Source organism: Musa acuminata, unplaced genomic scaffold, assembly GCF_036884655.1.
Source record: "Musa acuminata AAA Group cultivar baxijiao unplaced genomic scaffold, Cavendish_Baxijiao_AAA HiC_scaffold_1033, whole genome shotgun sequence".
In the NCBI taxonomy this organism is placed as follows: domain Eukaryota; kingdom Viridiplantae; phylum Streptophyta; class Magnoliopsida; order Zingiberales; family Musaceae; genus Musa; species Musa acuminata.
In genome coordinates, this window is record NW_027021247.1 from 245017 (window position 1) to 262973 (window position 17957).

General features: G+C 46.8%; 16 non-coding genes across 16 annotated transcripts; all 16 read left to right on the forward strand.

Moving 5' to 3' along the window:
* Nucleotides 1-440: 440 nt before the first annotated feature.
* LOC135665662 (5S ribosomal RNA) lies at nt 441-559 on the forward strand. The gene has a single exon (XR_010509435.1). It is a non-coding gene; the product is annotated as a 5S ribosomal RNA (ribosomal RNA).
* Nucleotides 560-909: 350 nt separating this feature from the next.
* Nucleotides 910-1028, forward strand: LOC135665650 (5S ribosomal RNA). Its single transcript, XR_010509423.1, has one exon. It is a non-coding gene; the product is annotated as a 5S ribosomal RNA (ribosomal RNA).
* Nucleotides 1029-1378: 350 nt separating this feature from the next.
* Nucleotides 1379-1497, forward strand: LOC135665625 (5S ribosomal RNA). Its single transcript, XR_010509398.1, has one exon. It is a non-coding gene; the product is annotated as a 5S ribosomal RNA (ribosomal RNA).
* Nucleotides 1498-1847: 350 nt separating this feature from the next.
* On the forward strand, nt 1848-1966 carry LOC135665639 (5S ribosomal RNA). The gene has a single exon (XR_010509412.1). It is a non-coding gene; the product is annotated as a 5S ribosomal RNA (ribosomal RNA).
* A 350-nt stretch (nt 1967-2316) lies between these two features.
* LOC135665660 (5S ribosomal RNA) lies at nt 2317-2435 on the forward strand. Its single transcript, XR_010509433.1, has one exon. It is a non-coding gene; the product is annotated as a 5S ribosomal RNA (ribosomal RNA).
* A 10560-nt stretch (nt 2436-12995) lies between these two features.
* Nucleotides 12996-13114, forward strand: LOC135665631 (5S ribosomal RNA). Its single transcript, XR_010509404.1, has one exon. It is a non-coding gene; the product is annotated as a 5S ribosomal RNA (ribosomal RNA).
* A 350-nt stretch (nt 13115-13464) lies between these two features.
* LOC135665622 (5S ribosomal RNA) lies at nt 13465-13583 on the forward strand. Its single transcript, XR_010509395.1, has one exon. It is a non-coding gene; the product is annotated as a 5S ribosomal RNA (ribosomal RNA).
* Nucleotides 13584-13933: 350 nt separating this feature from the next.
* On the forward strand, nt 13934-14052 carry LOC135665614 (5S ribosomal RNA). The gene has a single exon (XR_010509387.1). It is a non-coding gene; the product is annotated as a 5S ribosomal RNA (ribosomal RNA).
* A 350-nt stretch (nt 14053-14402) lies between these two features.
* On the forward strand, nt 14403-14521 carry LOC135665642 (5S ribosomal RNA). Its single transcript, XR_010509415.1, has one exon. It is a non-coding gene; the product is annotated as a 5S ribosomal RNA (ribosomal RNA).
* A 350-nt stretch (nt 14522-14871) lies between these two features.
* LOC135665652 (5S ribosomal RNA) lies at nt 14872-14990 on the forward strand. The gene has a single exon (XR_010509425.1). It is a non-coding gene; the product is annotated as a 5S ribosomal RNA (ribosomal RNA).
* A 336-nt stretch (nt 14991-15326) lies between these two features.
* Nucleotides 15327-15445, forward strand: LOC135665661 (5S ribosomal RNA). Its single transcript, XR_010509434.1, has one exon. It is a non-coding gene; the product is annotated as a 5S ribosomal RNA (ribosomal RNA).
* A 350-nt stretch (nt 15446-15795) lies between these two features.
* LOC135665624 (5S ribosomal RNA) lies at nt 15796-15914 on the forward strand. Its single transcript, XR_010509397.1, has one exon. It is a non-coding gene; the product is annotated as a 5S ribosomal RNA (ribosomal RNA).
* A 350-nt stretch (nt 15915-16264) lies between these two features.
* Nucleotides 16265-16383, forward strand: LOC135665636 (5S ribosomal RNA). The gene has a single exon (XR_010509409.1). It is a non-coding gene; the product is annotated as a 5S ribosomal RNA (ribosomal RNA).
* Nucleotides 16384-16772: 389 nt separating this feature from the next.
* Nucleotides 16773-16891, forward strand: LOC135665656 (5S ribosomal RNA). Its single transcript, XR_010509429.1, has one exon. It is a non-coding gene; the product is annotated as a 5S ribosomal RNA (ribosomal RNA).
* A 350-nt stretch (nt 16892-17241) lies between these two features.
* LOC135665638 (5S ribosomal RNA) lies at nt 17242-17360 on the forward strand. Its single transcript, XR_010509411.1, has one exon. It is a non-coding gene; the product is annotated as a 5S ribosomal RNA (ribosomal RNA).
* A 350-nt stretch (nt 17361-17710) lies between these two features.
* On the forward strand, nt 17711-17829 carry LOC135665651 (5S ribosomal RNA). Its single transcript, XR_010509424.1, has one exon. It is a non-coding gene; the product is annotated as a 5S ribosomal RNA (ribosomal RNA).
* The last annotated feature ends 128 nt before the right edge of the window (nt 17830-17957 follow it).

Below are 17957 nucleotides of genomic sequence, written 5' to 3' on the forward strand. Positions count from 1 at the left end.
GGATCCCATCAGATCTCCGAAGTTAAGCGTGCTTGGGCGAGAGTAGTACTAGGATGGGTGACTCCCCGGGAAGTCCTCGTGTTGCACTCCTTTTTGCGTCCCGAGATACGAAACATCTCCCGTGGACCTCCGAGACGATTGTTTTCGGGCACGGGATTTGCCGTGACCGCTACGCAGTCAGTATCGTGGGGCTCGGAAAGAGCTTTCCGGATTCGGGTCGCAATAGCGATTCCGAGATCGTTCGAGAAAGTGCCGATGGTTTCGGCGCGAGCTTGCCGTGACCGATACGCAGTCGTCGGGCTAGGGCTCGGAGAGAGCTTGCGATAGGGATTTCGGGATCGTTTGAGAAAGCGCCGACGGTTTCGTGACGGGCAAGGGGCTCCGGACGTTGATTTGCCGGCCGCGACGTGCACTTAAGCGAGGGACGAAGCACCCGAAACCGGTGCGATCATACCAACACTAAAGCAACGGATCCCATCAGATCTCCGAAGTTAAGCGTGCTTGGGCGAGAGTAGTACTAGGATGGGTGACTCCCCGGGAAGTCCTCGTGTTGCACTCCTTTTTGCGTCCCGAGATACGAAACATCTCCCGTAGACCTCCGAGACGATTGTTTTCGGGCACGGGATTTGCCGTGACCGCTACGTAGTCAGTATCGTGGGGCTCGGAAAGAGCTTTCCGGATTGGGGTCGCAATAGCGATTCCGAGATCGTTCGAGAAAGTGCCTATGGTTTCGGCGCGAGCTTGCCGTGACCGATACGCAGTCGTCGGGCTAGGGCTCGGAGAGAGCTTGCGATAGGGATTTTGGGATCGTTCGAGAAAGCGCCGACGGTTTCGTGACGGGCAAGGGGCTCCGGACGTTGATGTGCCGGCCGCGACGTGCACTTAGGCGAGGGAAGTAGCACCCGAAACCGGTGCGATCATACCAGCACTAAAGCACCGGATCCCATCAGAATTCCGAAGTTAAGCGTGCTTGGGCGAGAGTAGTACTATGATGGCTGACCCCCCGGGAAGTCCTCGTGTTGCACTCCTTTTTGCGTCCTGAGATATGAAACATATCCCGTAGACCTCCGAGTCGATTGTTTTCGGGCACGGGATTTGCCGTGACCGCTACGCAGTCAGTATCGTGGGGCTCGGAAAGAGCTTTCCGGATTTGGGTCGCAATAGCGATTCCGAGATCGTTCGAGAAAGTGTCGATGGTTCCGGCGCGAGCTTGCCGTGACCGATACGCAGTCGTCGGGCTAGGGCTCGGAGAGAGCTTGCGATAGGGATTTCGGGATCGATCGAGAAAGCGCCGACGGTTTCGTGACGGGCAAGGGGCTCCGGACGTTGATGTGTCGGCCGCGACATGCAATTAGGCGAGGGACGAAGCATCCGAAACCGGTGCGATCATACCAGCACTAAAGCACCGGATCCCATCAGAACTCCGAAGTTAAGCGTGCTTGGGCGAGAGTAGTACTAGGATGGGTGACCCCCCGGGAAGTCCTCGTGTTGCACTCCTTTTTGCGTCCCGGGATACGAAACATCTCCCGTAGACCTCCGAGACGATTGTTTTCGGGCATGGAATTTGCGGTGACCGCTACGCTGTCAGTATCGTGGGGCTCGGAAAGGGCTTTCCGGATTGGGGTCGCAATAGCGATTCCGAGATCGTTCGAGAAAGTGCCGATGGTTTCGGCGCGAGCTTGCCGTGACCGATACGCAGTCGTCGGGCTAGGGCTCAGAGAGAGCATGCGATAGGGATTTCAGTATTGTTCAATAAAGCGCCGACGGTTTCGTGACGGGCAAGGGGCTCCGGACGTTGATGTGCCAGCCGCGACGTGCACTTAGGCGAGGGACGAAGCACCCGAAACCGGTGCGATCATACCACCACTAAAGCACCGGATCCCATCAGAACTCCGAAGTTAAGCGTGCTTGGGCGAGAGTAGTACTAGGATGGGTGACCCCCCGGGAAGTCCTCGTGTTGCACTCTTTTTTGCATCCCGAGATACGAAACATCTCCCGTAGACCTCCGAGACGATTGTTTTCGGGCACGGAATTTGTCGTGACCGCTACGCAGACAGTATCGTGGGGCTCGGAAAGGGCTTTCCGGATTGGGGTCGCAATAGCGATTCCGAGATCGTTCGAGAAAGTGCCGATGGTTTCGGCGCGAGCTTGCCGTGACCGATACGCAGTCGTCGGGCTAGGGCTCGGAGAGAGCTTGCGATAGGGATTTCGGGATCGTTCGAGAAAGCGCCGACGGTTTCGTGACGGGCAAGGGGCTCCGGACGTTGATGCGCCGGCCGCGACGTGCACTTAGGCGAGGGACGAAGCACTCGAAACCGGTGCGATCATACCAGCACTAAAGCACCGGATCCCATCATAACTCCGAAGTTAAGCGTGCTTGGGCGAGAGTAGTACTAGGATTGGTGACTCCCCGGGAAGTCCTCGTGTCGCACTCCTTTTTGCGTCCCGACGTACGAAACATCTCCCGTAGACCTCCGAGACGATTGTTTTCGGGCACGGGATTTGCCGTGACCGCTACGCAGTCAGTATCGTGGGGCTCGGAAAGAGTTTTCCGGATTCGGGTCGCAATAGCGATTCCGAGATCGTTCGAGAAAGTGCCGATGGTTTCGGCGCGAGCTTGCCGTGACCGATACGCAGTCGTCGGGCTAGGGCTCGGAGAGAGCTTGCGATAGGGATTTCGGGATCGTTCGAGAAAGCGCCGACGGTTTTGTGACGGGCAAGGGGCTCCGGACGTTGATTTGCCGGCCGCGACGTGCACTTAAGCGAGGGACGAAGCACCCGAAATCGGTGCGATCATACCAACACTAAAGCAACGGATCCCGTCAGATCTCCGAAGTTAAGCGTGCTTGGACGAGAGTAGTACTAGGATGGGTGACCTGTAACACCCCTCATTTCCGAATGTTCGTATAAATTTCTGGTGATAACGTAAGCATCTATTTTAATTGACAAAAGAAATAGAGTATGATTCAGAGGTAACTTATTTGTAAGATTTGGGAGATCTGTTCAAAAAAAAAAGAGAAAAGAAAGAATCTGAGGCCCTATATGTAAACCCTAAGGACCTAATCGTGAATATGATAAAAACAAGGACTAAACTGCAAAATGCACCAAATGACAAATTCCACCGCTTAAGCCTCTCTGCCTTCGTTCTTAAGGAAGCAGAGGAGGCAGCTTGTGGGTGATCAGGGAAAGAAAGAAAGAAAGAAGAAGAAGAAGAAGAAGAAGAGAGAAAATTGGGGCTTTTAGGGTTCTTGCTTTAATCTTGTCATTTCGGGTCAAATTTCCAAAGGCAAGTGTTCTAACCCCATCCTACAGCAGTATTAGACTCTGTTTTTATGTTGATTCAAAATAAATTGGAAGATTTCTATTTAGAAACTGATATCTCTCTCCTTGGACATAAAACCATAGAATCTGAAAGTTTTTTTTCGGTAAACTGACCCCTAAGCACTGTTTCAGCTATAAGTTTTAGTACAGAATGAGGATTCAGGCAGGAACTATTTTTGTTTGAAATTAGACTCGTATATATTTCTTTTGACACCGATTTTGTAGATTTTGGACACCGAATACTTACCCAAAAATTTGTTTCAAAAGAGCCTACAAACGCTGTAAAACAGAGTTCAAGATTTCTGACCTTTCGATACTAAAACGCCTATAACTCCCTGTTGAAAATTCTGGTTTGTACCAAACTGATTTTATTTGAAACTAAACTTGAAATTATCTCTTTTGACATATAGTTTGAAAATTTTGGAGTTCAATTGCCCACCCTATCGTCTGTTGAATCCGACCTTATAAATTCTGCAAAACAGTGATTGTGATTTTGACCTTGTGTTACCAAATCAGAGGTAACTCTGTGTTGGGAGCCCTGTTTCATATGAAATCTGTTCCATCCGAATATAGATTGATATATGGTTCGACCATAGCCTTCTTATGGGTATTGGAGCATAATTGTTATTCTGAAATATTTGTTTGATGTGCCACTGGAATTCTGTCCGAAATCGAGCTTTGGTCGATTACGCGTATTCTGTTCCATTTCCTTTGGATACTTGAATTCGCCTAATCTTCTTATTGGAATTGAGCTGATTATGATTGTTTGGAATCCCTGTACACTCTTGCTTTCATTTCTTTCCTAAAATGAATACTTTTGTGAGAGATTTGTTCCTTGCATCACATTGCTTTTGAAAAGGCACATGTACGTTTGGTTGTTCCGCGTGTGCTTCTGTTATATGCTACTTATTGTTGAAACTGCCTTCTTGTACTCTGGTGTGTGGGATTGTCTGGACCTTTGCCAGAAATGGTAAAGGGTATGCGTTGATTTGCCCGCTTTGTGGGGTCCCGCTTTGTGGGATATTCTGGTATGCGCTTATTTGCCCGCTTTGTGGGGTCCCGCTTTGTGGGATATTCTGGTATGCGCTTATTTGCCCGCTTTGTGGGGTCCCGCTTTGTGGGATATTGCTTGGATGAATCACATTCTGACTGAGATCCCACTACACCCTCTATATGTTTGATATGACATCCAGAGTTTTGGTGAGTTATTTCTGTTCGTGCTCTGGATAGTTATGATATGATTGCAACGTCAAGGACGACGTTTTAGCTTCTGTACGACATATGAGTTTGATATGCTCTGAAATGCTTCATTCACTGCTGATTTTGCTTCGTAATGTTCCCTATGTCGTTGATGTGATTTGGAACATTTTATATGCCATTGATAAGCTCCGATATGTTTCCTTTGTTTCTGATATGCTCCAATTACTCTATGCCCCATCTGTCAGGAACCAAATATGTATGATTAAAAAGGACAATTATGATTCTGCTCCTAATAATATTATGTATACGAAATCGTATATTCTGCTTTGTGTTTGAAACTGCATCTCTTTGGAAATTGTACTATTTTGATATGGATATGTTAGTCACTTGCTGAGCTCTTTATGCTCACCCCATTTGTTGATAAATTTTTCAGGATAGCGTATCGCTTGCTTAAATGTTAAGAATGGGCTGAGGCAGTGGAAAGTTTAGAAGACGTTGGGCAGAACTTTTGTTAGCATATATGTAGTTGTGTATAAGCTACGCTGCATCTAATGAAATGTGACTATGAATCTAAACCTGTGGATTTTGTGTAAGTTAAAGGATCCCTCATGTATAGGGTTTTGGAATGTTAAATTAAATTCGTGTAATGATATGAACTTATGGTAAATCGATGATTGTGGTGACTGCATGGATTTCCCCACTTGTGGATTTATATTGTGGTTTTTATTTTGATGAGTTGAGTTCAGATTGTATAAATTATCGAGTGATGTGTGCTATGTTTATGAATTGCACAGGGTTATGAATTGATAGATTATAGAAGTGAAATTTTTGATCCGAATGTTTTCTTAGTGACCTCAAATGTGTGTTTGGATCCTGGGTTAGTTGTGGCGAAAAAATTTAAATATCATGGATATTTTTAGGGGCGTGACAGAGGTGGTATCAGAGCATGATTTGAGAATCACTAAGAATATTATCTTTATTTGAGGTTTATTGACTACCATTTAGAGATTGATCAAAGAAAATGTTCTTTTGATGTTTTAGGAAGCGAGGATGACGAGATCATCTGGTTCTCCTATTGCATCTACTGCTGATCAATTGAGTGGTATTATGCGGACTTTGGAGACTATGGCACAAGTGATGCAACAACAACAACAACCTGTCCAACAAGGAAATAATGATGGGACAGAGACATCAAACCAGACGGGGTTGGGAATTGGACAGTTTAAGAAGCTTAGTCCTCCCAGTTTCAGTGGTGAGTCTGATCCAATGGTGGCGGAATGATGGATGATGCAGATAGAGAAAATATTTGATGCCTTAAATTACTCTGATGAACGAAAGGTTTTTCTTGCCACCTTTATGCTGGAGGGAGAAGCTGAACACTGGTGGAGAATGATTAAGAGGATGTCTGAAATCAAACATGAGCCAATGACATGGAAGTTATTCCAAGAAAAGTTTAACGATAAATATTTTTCAGAATGTATGAGAGAGCAAAAAGAATTGGAGTTCTTGAATCTTATCCAGGGAAGTATGACGGTTACAAAGTATGAATCTAAATTTACTGAGCTCTCCAGGTTTGCCACACATATGACTGATGATGAATCTAGAAAGGTAAGAAGGTTTGAAAGGGGATTACGGCCGGCAATAAGAAGCCGAATGTCAGCTTTAAAATTACAAACATATGCTGATACGGTAGAAAGAGCTTTGAAAATTGAAAGAGACATGGAGGAAATTCAAGAAATCATTGGCAAGAACCAAAGGGACAAATTTACTAGCAAAAGCAGGAGAGTAAATGAATACGAAGATAGTAACAAGAGGTTTAAGACATCTGGATTTGAGAAAAGGAAACCATGGGGGAGGACTCAGTTATGTGAAAAATGCGGGTTAAATCATGAGACAAGTCGGTGTTTTCGGGTGATTGGAGCATGTTTTAATTGTGGAAAGCTAGGTCATCAAATAAAAGATTGCCCACTGAACAGGAAAAGAGAGCCATTGTCTCCTAGACCCTCAGCCCATGCTAGAGTATACGCTATCACTGAACAAGATTCTAGAGCTTCTAAATCAGTGGTGGAAGGTATTCTTCATGTTTCTAAAAGAAATGCAAAAGTTTTGTTTGATCCCGGCTCCAACTTATCGTTTGTTTCAAAATACTTTGCTTGTCACTTGGATATTCTACCTAAACCCCTAGATTATATGTTATATGTAACAACTGCTGTTGGAGATTCATTGGCAACAAAATTGGTCTACCCATCTTGTTTGATCTCTATTGGAGACCACGAACTCCTTGCTGATTTGATTCTCCTAGAGATCCAGGGTTTTGATATTATACTTGGCATGGATTGGTTATCTTCTCATCACGCCAGTATTGATTGTTACAAGAAAATAATTACTTTCTGCATACCAGATCAGCCTATATTTTTCTTTGAGGGCATTAAGCATGATTTGCCTCCTTGCTTGATATCAGCACTTCAAGCTTATCGTCTTATGCAGAAAGGTTGTTTTTGTTATATGGTGTGTGTAAAGGAGCATTCAAACCAGGAAACCCACCTAGATGAAATTTCAGTGGTCAAAGAATTCCCTGATGTATTCCCAGATGACTTGCCTGGTTTACCTCTAGATAGAGAGGGTGAATTTGCTATTGATCTGGTCTCCAGTACAACCCCAATATCTAAGCCTCCCTACAGAATGGCACCACTCGAGCTAGAGGAATTAAAGAAGCAAATACAAGAATTATTAGATAAGGGTTTCATACGACCCAGTGTGTCCCCATGGGGTGCTCCGGTACTAGTAGTGAAGAAGAAGGATGGAACATTGAGGCTTTGTATTGATTATAGACAGTTGAATCAGGTGACCATCAAAAACAAATATCCCATACCTAGAATTGATGATTTGTTTGATCAACTGCAGGGTGCACAAGTATTCTCTAAGATTGACTTGAGGTCAGGTTACTATCAGCTAAAGATCAAGGAAGAGGATATTTCAAAAACAGCTTTCAGAACTCGATATGGTCATTATGAATTCTTGGTGATGCCGTTTGGTTTGACAAATGCCCCTGCAGCTTTTATGGAACTAATGAATAGGATATTTCAACCGCTCTTGGATATCTGTGTAATTGTATTTATTGATGACATATTGGTGTATTCAAAGAGTAACCAGGAGCATGAGGAACACTTGAGTGATGTGTTGTCCATACTAAGAGAAAAGAAGTTGTATGCGAAGTTCAGCAAATGTGAATTTTGGTTGAATGAAGTTGCTTTCTTAGGCCATGTGATTTCAGGGAAGGGTATATCTGTTGATCCAAGGAAAATAGAAGCTGTAGTTGAATGAGAAGTACCAACAAATGTAACAGAGGTTAGAAGTTTCTTGGGCATGGCAGGTTATTATAGGAGATTTGTGGAGGGATTTTCTCGAATTGCTCAACCTCTCACCAAACTCACTAAGAAGAATATGAAATTTGTATGGGGCGATGATTGTGAGCAAAGCTTTCAAGAGTTAAAAAGAAGATTGACTAGTGCCCCTATTCTCACTATTCCAAGTGGTAGTGAGGGATTTGTAGTTTATACTGATGCTTCAAGAAAGGGCTTAGGATGTGTTTTGATGCAGGAAGGGAGAGTAATTGCTTATGCTTCTAGGCAACTTAAGGGTTATGAATTGAATTATCCAACTCATGATTTGGAATTAGCAGCAATCATTTTTGCTCTAAAGATTTGGAGACATTATTTGTATGGTCGACAGTTTGAAATCTTTACTGATCACAAGAGTCTAAAATATATTTTCACTCAGAAAGAGCTAAACATGAGGCAGCGAAGATGGATAGAACTTCTGAAGGATTATGATTGTGCCATCCGTTATCACCCGGGCAAGGCCAATGTTGTAGCTGATGCACTTAGTAGGAAATCTACAAGTTTTATGGCTAGTCTGGTCGTGAAGCAATGGAAGTTATTAGAAGAAAATTCTGATTTGAAAGCTTTGAGGAAAGAGCAAGACTCGATGATATTGATGGCCTCCATTCAAGTGCAATCTGATCTTATTCAACAAATTAAGAAAGGACAATTACGAGATCCATATTTAATCTACTTGAGGAATGAAGTAGAAAAAGAATTGAAGCCACAATTTCAAGTTTCAAAGGATGGCCTATTGAGATTTGGGGAGAGAGTATGTGTACCAAATGAACCGGATATCAAGAATCAAATCCTAAAGGAGAGTCATACTTCGAAGTACGCCCTACACCCTGGGAGCACTAAGATGTATAGAGATCTTCAAAGTCATTATTGGTGGGAAGGTATGAAGAAGGAAATTGCAATGTATGTTTCAAAATGTTTGACTTGTCAGCAAATCAAAGTAGAACACCAAAGACCTGGAGGGTTGCTGCAACCTTTAGTTATACCTGAATGGAAATGGGAATGTATTACTATGGATTTTGTTTCAGGACTACCCAGAACCTCGAGGAAGTATGATGCTATTTGGGTTATCATTGATAGGTTAACAAAATCTGCACATTTCCTTCCGATTAATATGACTTATTCGCTTGATAGACTTGCAGATTTATATGTTAATGAAATAGTAAGACTTCATGGTATTCCAAAGGAGATCATCTCTGATAGAGACTCCAGATTTCTCTCTAGATTCTGGAGAAGATTACAGGAATCTATGGGCACTAAAGTTAAGTTTAGCACTGCATATCATCCTCAGACCGATGGTCAGTTAGAAAGAACAATTCAAACACTTGAGGATTTGCTTAGAGCCTATGTTATGGATTGGAAAGGTGAATGGGATAAGAATATTTCACTTGTTGAGTTCACGTATAACAATAGTTATCATTCAAGTATTCAGATGGCTCCTTATGAAGCTTTATATGGGCGAAAGTGCATAACACCTATATGTTGGGAGGAAGTTGGGGACAGAAAGTTGTTAGCACCGGACCAGGTACAAGAAACTACCGAGAAAATTCAAGTTATAAGGAAAAGGTTAAAAGCTGCTCAAAGTCGTCAAAAGAGTTATGCCGATAATAGGAGACGAGATATTGAGTTTGAAATCGGAGATTTTGTATTCTTAAAAGTCTCCCCTTCCAAAGGCATTATAAGGTTTGGGAAGAAAGGAAAGTTAAGCCCAAGATTTATTGGACCTTTTGAGGTTCTTGAGAGGGTTGGTTCTGTCGCTTACAGGATTGCCTTACCACCAGCATTGAGCCATGTCCATGATATATTTCATGTCTCGATGATTAGAAAGTATATGTATGACCCTTCTCACATCATTAAGTATGAGCTGGTGGAGTTCGATAAAGATTTATCCTATGTGGAAGAGCCTATTCAGATTATTGATAAGAAAGAAAAAGTCCTAAGGAATCGGGTCATCCCACTGGTTCAAGTAAATTGGAGACATCATTCTGGAGAAGAGACAACTTGGGAGCTAGAAGAGGAAATGAAAAAGGAGTATCCTCGTCTTTTCATCGAATAGAGGTACGATAAATTTAGAGGACTAAATTTTTCTTTTAAGGGGGGGAGAGTGTAACACCCCTCATTTCCGAATGTTCGTATAAATTTCTGGTGATAACGTAAGCATCTATTTTAATTGACAAAAGAAATAGAGTATGATTCAGAGGTAACTTATTTGTAAGATTTGGGAGATCTGTTCAAAAAAAAAAGAGAAAAGAAAGAATCTGAGGCCCTATATGTAAACCCTAAGGACCTAATCGTGAATATGATAAAAACAAGGACTAAACTGTAAAATGCACCAAATGACAAATTCCACCGCTTAAGCCTCTCTGCCTTCGTTCTTAAGGAAGCAGAGGAGGCAGCTTGTGGGTGATCAGGGAAAGAAAGAAAGAAAGAAGAAGAAGAAGAAGAAGAAGAAGAAGAAGAAGAAGAGAGAAAATTGGGGCTTTTAGGGTTCTTGCTTTAAACTTGTCATTTCGGGTCAAATTTCCAAAGGCAAGTGTTCTAACCCCATCCTACAGCAGTATTAGACTCTGTTTTTATGTTGATTCAAAATAAATTGGAAGATTTCTATTTAGAAACTGATATGTCTCTCCTTGGACATAAAACCATGGAATCTGAAAGTTTTTTTTCGGTAAACTGACCCCTAAGCACTGTTTCAGCTATAAGTTTTAGTACAGAATGAGGATTCAGGTAGGAACTATTTTTGTTTGAAATTAGACTCGTATATATTTCTTTTGACACCGATTTTGTAGATTTTGGACACCGAATACTTACCCAAAAATTTGTTTCAAAAGAGCCTACAAACGCTGTAAAACAGAGTTCAAGATTTCTGACCTTTCGATACTAAAACGCCTATAACTCCCTGTTGAAAATTCTGGTTTGTACCAAACTGATTTTATTTGAAACTAGACTTGAAATTATCTCTTTTGACATATAGTTTGAAAATTTTGGAGTTCAATTGCCCACCCTATCGTCTGTTGAATCCGACCTTATAAATTCTGCAAAACAGTGATTGTGATTTTGACCTTGTGTTACCAAATCAGAGGTAACTCTGTGTTGGGAGCCCTGTTTCATATGAAATCTGTTCCATCCGAATATAGATTGATATATGGTTCGACCATAGCCTTCTTATGGGTATTGGAGCATAATTGTTATTCTGAAATATTTGTTTGATGTGCCACTGGAATTCTGTCCGAAATCGAGCTTTGGTCGATTACGCGTATTCTGTTCCATTTCCTTTGGATACTTGAATTCGCCTAATCTTCTTATTGGAATTGAGCTGATTATGATTGTTTGGAATCCCTGTACACTCTTGCTTTCATTTCTTTCCTAAAATGAATACTTTTGTGAGAGATTTGTTCCTTGCATCACATTGCTTTTGAAAAGGCACATGTACGTTTGGTTGTTCCGCGTGTGCTTCCGTTATATGCTACTTATTGTTGAAACTGCCTTCTTGTACTCTGGTGTGTGGGATTGTCTGGACCTTTGCCAAAAATGGTAAAGGGTATGCGTTGATTTGCCCGCTTTGTGGGGTCCCGCTTTGTGGGATATTCTGGTATGCGCTTATTTGCCCGCTTTGTGGGGTCCCGCTTTGTGGGATATTCTGGTATGCGCTTATTTGCCCGCTTTGTGGGGTCCCGCTTTGTGGGATATTGCTTGGATGAATCACATTCTGACTGAGATCCCACTACACCCTCTATATGTTTGATATGACATCCAGAGTTTTGGTGAGTTATTTCTGTTCGTGCTCTGGATAGTTATGATATGATTGCAACGTCAAGGACGACGTTTTAGCTTCTGTACGACATATGAGTTTGATATGCTCTGAAATGCTTCATTCACTGCTGATTTTGCTTCGTAATGTTCCCTATGTCGTTGATGTGATTTGGAACATTTTATATGCCATTGATAAGCTCTGATATGTTTCCTTTGTTTCTGATATGCTCCAATTACTCTATGCCCCATCTGTCAGGAACCAAATATGTATGATTAAAAAGGACAATTATGATTCTGCTCCTAATAATATTATGTATACGAAATCGTATATTCTGCTTTGTGTTTGAAACTGCATCTCTTTGGAAATTGTACTATTTTGATATGGATATGTTAGTCACTTGCTGAGCTCTTTATGCTCACCCCATTTGTTGATAAATTTTTCAGGATAGCGTATCGCTTGCTTAAATGTTAAGAATGGGCTGAGGCAGTGGAAAGTTTAGAAGACGTTGGGCAGAACTTTTGTTAGCATATATGTAGTTGTGTATAAGCTACGCTGCATCTAATGAAATGTGACTATGAATCTACACCTGTGGATTTTGTGTAAGTTAAAGGATCCCTCATGTATAGGGTTTTGGAATGTTAAATTAAATTCGTGTAATGATATGAACTTATGGTAAATCGATGATTGTGGTGACTGCATGGATTTCCCCACTTGTGGATTTATATTGTGGTTTTTATTTTGATGAGTTGAGTTCAGATTGTATAAATTATCGAGTGATGTGTGCTATGTTTATGAATTGCACAGGGTTATGAATTGATAGATTATAGAAGTGAAATTTTTGATCCGAATGTTTTCTTAGTGACCTCAAATGTGTGTTTGGATCCTGGGTTAGTTGTGGCGAAAAAATTTAAATATCATGGATATTTTTAGGGGCGTGACATGACCCCCCGGGAAGTCCTCGTGTTGCACTCCTTTTTGCGTCCCGAGATACGAAACATCTCCCGTAGACCTCCGAGACGATTGTTTTCGGGCACGGGATTTGCCGTGAACGCTACGCAGTCAGTATCGTGGGGCTCGGAAAGAGCTTACCGGATTGGGGTCGCAATAGCGATTCCGAGATCGTTCGAGAAAGTGCCTATGGTTTCGGCGCGAGCTTGCCGTGACCGATACGCAGTCGTCGGGCTAGGGCTCGGAGAGAGCTTGCGATAGGGATTTTGGGATCGTTCGAGAAAGCGCCGACGGTTTCGTGACGGGCAAGGGGCTCCGGACGTTGATGTGCCGGCCGCGACGTGCACTTAGGCGAGGGAAGTAGCACCCGAAACCGGTGCGATCATACCAGCACTAAAGCACCGGATCCCATCAGAATTCCGAAGTTAAGCGTGCTTGGGCGAGAGTAGTACTATGATGGGTGACCCCCCGGGAAGTCCTCGTGTTGCACTCCTTTTTGCGTCCCGAGATATGAAACATATCCCGTAGACCTCCGAGTCGATTGTTTTCGGGCACGGGATTTGCCGTGACCGCTACGCAGTCAGTATCGTGGGGCTCGGAAAGAGCTTTCCGGATTGGGGTCGCAATAGCGATTCCGAGATCGTTCGAGAAAGTGTCGATGGTTCCGGCGCGAGCTTGCCGTGACCGATACGCAGTCGTTGGGCTAGGGCTCGGAGAGAGCTTGCGATAGGGATTTCGGGATCGTTCGATAAAGCGCCGACGGTTTCGTGACGGGCAAGGGGCTCCGGACGTTGATGTGCCGGCCGCGACATGCAATTAGGCGAGGGACGAAGCATCCGAAACCGGTGCGATCATACCAGCACTAAAGCACCGGATCCCATCAGAACTCCGAAGTTAAGCGTGCTTGGGCGAGAGTAGTACTAGGATGGGTGACCCCCCGGGAAGTCCTCGAGTTGCACTCCTTTTTGCGTCCCGAGATACGAAACATCTCCCGTAGACCTCCGAGATGATTGTTATCGGGCACGGGATTTGCCGTGACCGCTACGCAGTCAGTATCGTGGGGCTCGGAAAGAGCTTTCCGGATTGGGGTCGCATTAGCGATTCCGAGATCGTTCGAGAAAGTGCCGATGGTTTCGGCTCGAGCTTGCCGTGACCGATACGCAGTCGTCGGGCTAGGGCTCGGAGAGAGATTGCGATAGGGATTTCGGAATCGTTCGAGAAAGCGCCGACGGTTTCGAGAAGGGCAAGGGGCTCCGGACGTTGACGTGCCGGCCGCGACGTGCACTTAGGCGAGGGACGAAGCACCCGAAACCGTTGCGATCATACCAGCACTAAAGCACCGGATCCCATCAGAACTCCGAAGCTAAGCGTGCTTGGGCGAGAGTAGTACTAGGATGGGTGACTCCCCGGGAAGTCCTCCTGTTACACTCCATTTTTCGTCCCGAGATACGAAACATCTCCCGTAGACCTCCGAGACGATTGTTTTCGGGCACAGAATTTGCCGTGACCGCTACGAAGTCTGTATCGTGGGGCTCGGAAAGAGCTTTCCGGATTGGGGTCGAAATAGCGATTCCGAGATCGTTCGAGAAAGTGCCGATGGTTTCGGCGCGAGCTTGCCGTGACCGATACGCAGTCGTCGGGCTAGGGCTCGGAGAGAGCTTGCGATAGGGATTTCAGGATCGTTCGAGAAAGCGCCGACGGTTTCGTGACGGGCAAGGGGCTCCGGACGTTGATGTGCCGGCCGCGACGTGCAGTTAGGCGAGGGACGAAGAACCCAAAACCGGTGCGATCATACCAGCACTAAAGCACCGGATCCCATCAGAACTCCGAAGTTAAGCGTGCTTGGGCGAGAATAGTACTAGGATTGGTGACTCCCCGGGAAGTCCTCGTGTTGCACTCCTTTTTGCGTCCCGAGATACGAAACATCTCCCGTAGACCTCCGAGATGATTGTTTTCGGGCACGGGATTTGCCGTGACCGCTACGCAGTCAGTATCGTGGGGCTCGGAAAGAGCTTTCCGGATTGGGGTCGCAATAGCGATTCCGAGATCGTTCGAGAAAGTGCCGATGGTTTCGGCGCGAGCTTGCCGTGACCGATACGCAGTCGTCGGGCTAGGGCTCGGAGAGAGCTTGCGATAGGGATTTCGGGATCATTCGAGAAAGCGCCGACGGTTTCGTGACAGGCAAGGGGCTCCGGACGTTGATATGCCGGCCGCGACGTGCACTTAGGCGAGGGACGAAGCTCCTGAAACCGTTGCAATCATACCAGCACTAAAGCAACGGATCCCATCAGATCTCCGAAGTTAAGCGTGCTTGGGCGAGAGTAGTACTAGGATGGGTGACCCCCCGGGAAGTCCTCGTGTTGCACTCCTTTTTGCGTCCTGAGATACGAAACATCCGAGACGATTGTTTTCGGGCACGGGATTTGCCGTGACAGCTACGCAGACAGTATCGTGGGGCTCGGAAAGAGCTTTCCGAATTGGGGTCGCAATTGCGATTCCGAGATCGTTCGAGAAAGTGCCGATGGTTTCAGCGCGAGCTTGCCGTGACCGATACGCAGTCGTCGGGCTAGGGCTCGGAGAGAGCTTGCGATAGGGATTTCGGGATCGTTCGAGAAAGCGCCGACGGTTTTGTGACGGGCAAGGGCTCCGGACGTTGATATGCCGGCCGCGACGTGCACTTAGGCGAGGGACGAAGCACCCGAAACCGGTGCGATCATACCACCACTAAAGCACCGGATCCCATCAGAACTCCAAAGTTAAGCGTGCTTGGGTGAGAGTAGTACTAGGATGGGTGACCCCCCGGGAAGTCCTCGTGTTGCACTCCTTTTTGCGTCCCGAGATACGAAACATCTCCCGTAGACCTCCGAGACGATTGTTTTCGGGCACGGGATTTGCCGTGACAGCTACGCAGTCAGTATCGTGGGGCTCCGAAAGAGCTTACCGGATTGGGGTCGCAATAGCGATTCCGAGATCGTTCGAGAAAGTGCCGATGGTTTCGGCGCGAGCTTGCCGTGACCGTTACGCAGTCGTCGGGCTAGGGCTCGGAGAGAGCTTGCGATAGGGATTACGGGATCGTTCGAGAAAGCGCCGACGGTTTCGTGACCGGCAAGGGGCTCCGGACGTTGATGTGCCGGCCGCGACGTGCACTTATGCGAGGGAGGAAGCACCCGAAACCGGTGCGATCATACCAGCACTAAAGCACCGGATCCCATCAGAACTCCGAAGTTAAGCGTGCTTGGGCGTGAGTAGTACTAGGATGGGTGCCCCCCCGGGAAGTCCTCGTGTTGCACTCCTTTTTGCGTCCCGAGATACGATACATCTCCCGTAGACCTCCGAGATGATTGTTTTCGGGCACGGGATTTGCCGTGACCGCTACGCAGTCAGTATCGTGGGGCTCGGAAAGAGCTTTCCGGATTGGGGTCGCATTAGCGATTCCGAGATCGTTCGAGAAAGTGCCGATGGTTTCGGCGCGAGCTTGTCGTGACCGATACGCAATCGTCGGGCTAGGGCTCGGAGAGAGCTTGCGATAGGGATTTCGGGATCGTTCGAGAAAGCGCCGACGGTTTCGTGACCGGCAAGGGGCTCCGGACGTTGATGTGTCGGCCGCGACGTGCACTTAGGCGAGGGAGGAAGCACCCGAAACCGGTGCGATCATACCAGCACTAAAGCACCGGATCCCATCAGAACTCCGAAGTTAAGCGTGCTTGGGCGAGAGTAGTACTAGGATGGGTGACCCCCCGGGAAGTCCTCGTGTTGCACTCCTTTTTGCGTCCCGAGATACGAAACATCTCCCGTAGACCTCCGAGACGATTGTTTTCGGGTACGGGATTTGCCGTGACCGCTACGCAGTCAGTGTCGTGGGGCTCGGAAAGAGCTTTCCGGATTGGGGTCGCAGTAGCGATTCCAAGATCGTTCAAGAAAGGGCAGATGGTATCGGCGCGAGCTTGCCGTGACCGATACGCAGTCGTCGGGCTAGGGCTCGGAGAGAGCTTGCGATAGGGATTTCGGGATCGTTGGCTCGGAGAGAGCTTGCGATAGGGATTTCGGGATCGTTCGAGAAAGCGCCGACGGTTTCGTGACGGGCAAGGGGCTCCGGAATTTGAAGCGCCGGCCGCGACGTGCACATAGGTGAGGGACGAAGCACAAAAAACCGGTGCGATCATACCAGCACTAAAGCACAGGATCCCATCAGAACTCCGAAGTTAAGCATGCTTGGGCGAGAATAGTACTAGGATGGGTGACCCCTCGGGAAGTCCACGTGTTGCACTCCTTTTTGCGTCCCGAGATACGAAACATCTCCCGTAGACCTCCGAGACGATTGTTTTCGGGTACGGGATTTGCCGTGACCGCTACGCAGTCAGTGTCGTGGTGCTCGGAAAGAGCTTTCCGGATTGGGGTCGAAATAGCGATTCCGAGATCGTTCGAGAAAGTGCCGATGGCTTCGGCGCGAGCTTGCCGTGACCGATACGCAGTCCTCGGGCTAGGGCTCGGAGAGAGCTTGCGATAGGGATTTCGGGATCGTTCGAGAAAGCGCCGACGGTTTCGTGACGGGCAAGGGGCTCCGGACGTTGATGTGCCGGCCGCGACGTGCAGTTAGGCGAGGGACGAAGCACCCAAAACCGGTGCGATCATACCAGCACTAAAGCACCGGATCCCATCAGAACTCCGAAGTTAAGCGTGCTTGGGCGAGAGTAGTACTAGGATTGGTGACCCCCCGGGAAGTCCTCGTGTTGCACTCCTTTTTGCGTCCCGAGATACGAAACATCTCCCGTAGACCTCCGAGATGATTGTTTTCGGGCACGGGATTTGCCGTGACCGCTACGCAGTCAGTATCGTGGGGCTCGGAAAGAGCTTTCCGGATTGGGGTCGCAATAGCGATTCCGAGATCGTTCGAGAAAGTGCCGATGGTTTCGGCGCGAGCTTGCCGTGACCGATACGCAGTCGTCGGGCTAGGGCTCGGAGAGAGCTTGCGATAGGGATTTCGGGATCATTCGAGAAAGCGCCGACGGTTTCGTGAAAGGCAAGGGGCTCCGGACGTTGATATGCCGGCCGCGACGTGCACTTAGGCGAGGGACGAAGCTCCTGAAACCGTTGCGATCATACCAGCACTAAAGCAACGGATCCCATCAGATCTCCGAAGTTAAGCGTGCTTGGGCGAGAGTAGTACTAGGATGGGTGACCCCCCGGGAAGTCCTCGTGTTGCACTCCTTTTTGCGTCCCGAGATACGAAACATCTCCCGTAGACCTCCGCGCCGACGGATTCGTGACGGGCAAGAGGCTCCGGACGTTGATGTGCCGACCGCGACGTGCACATAGGCGAGGGACGAAGCACCCGA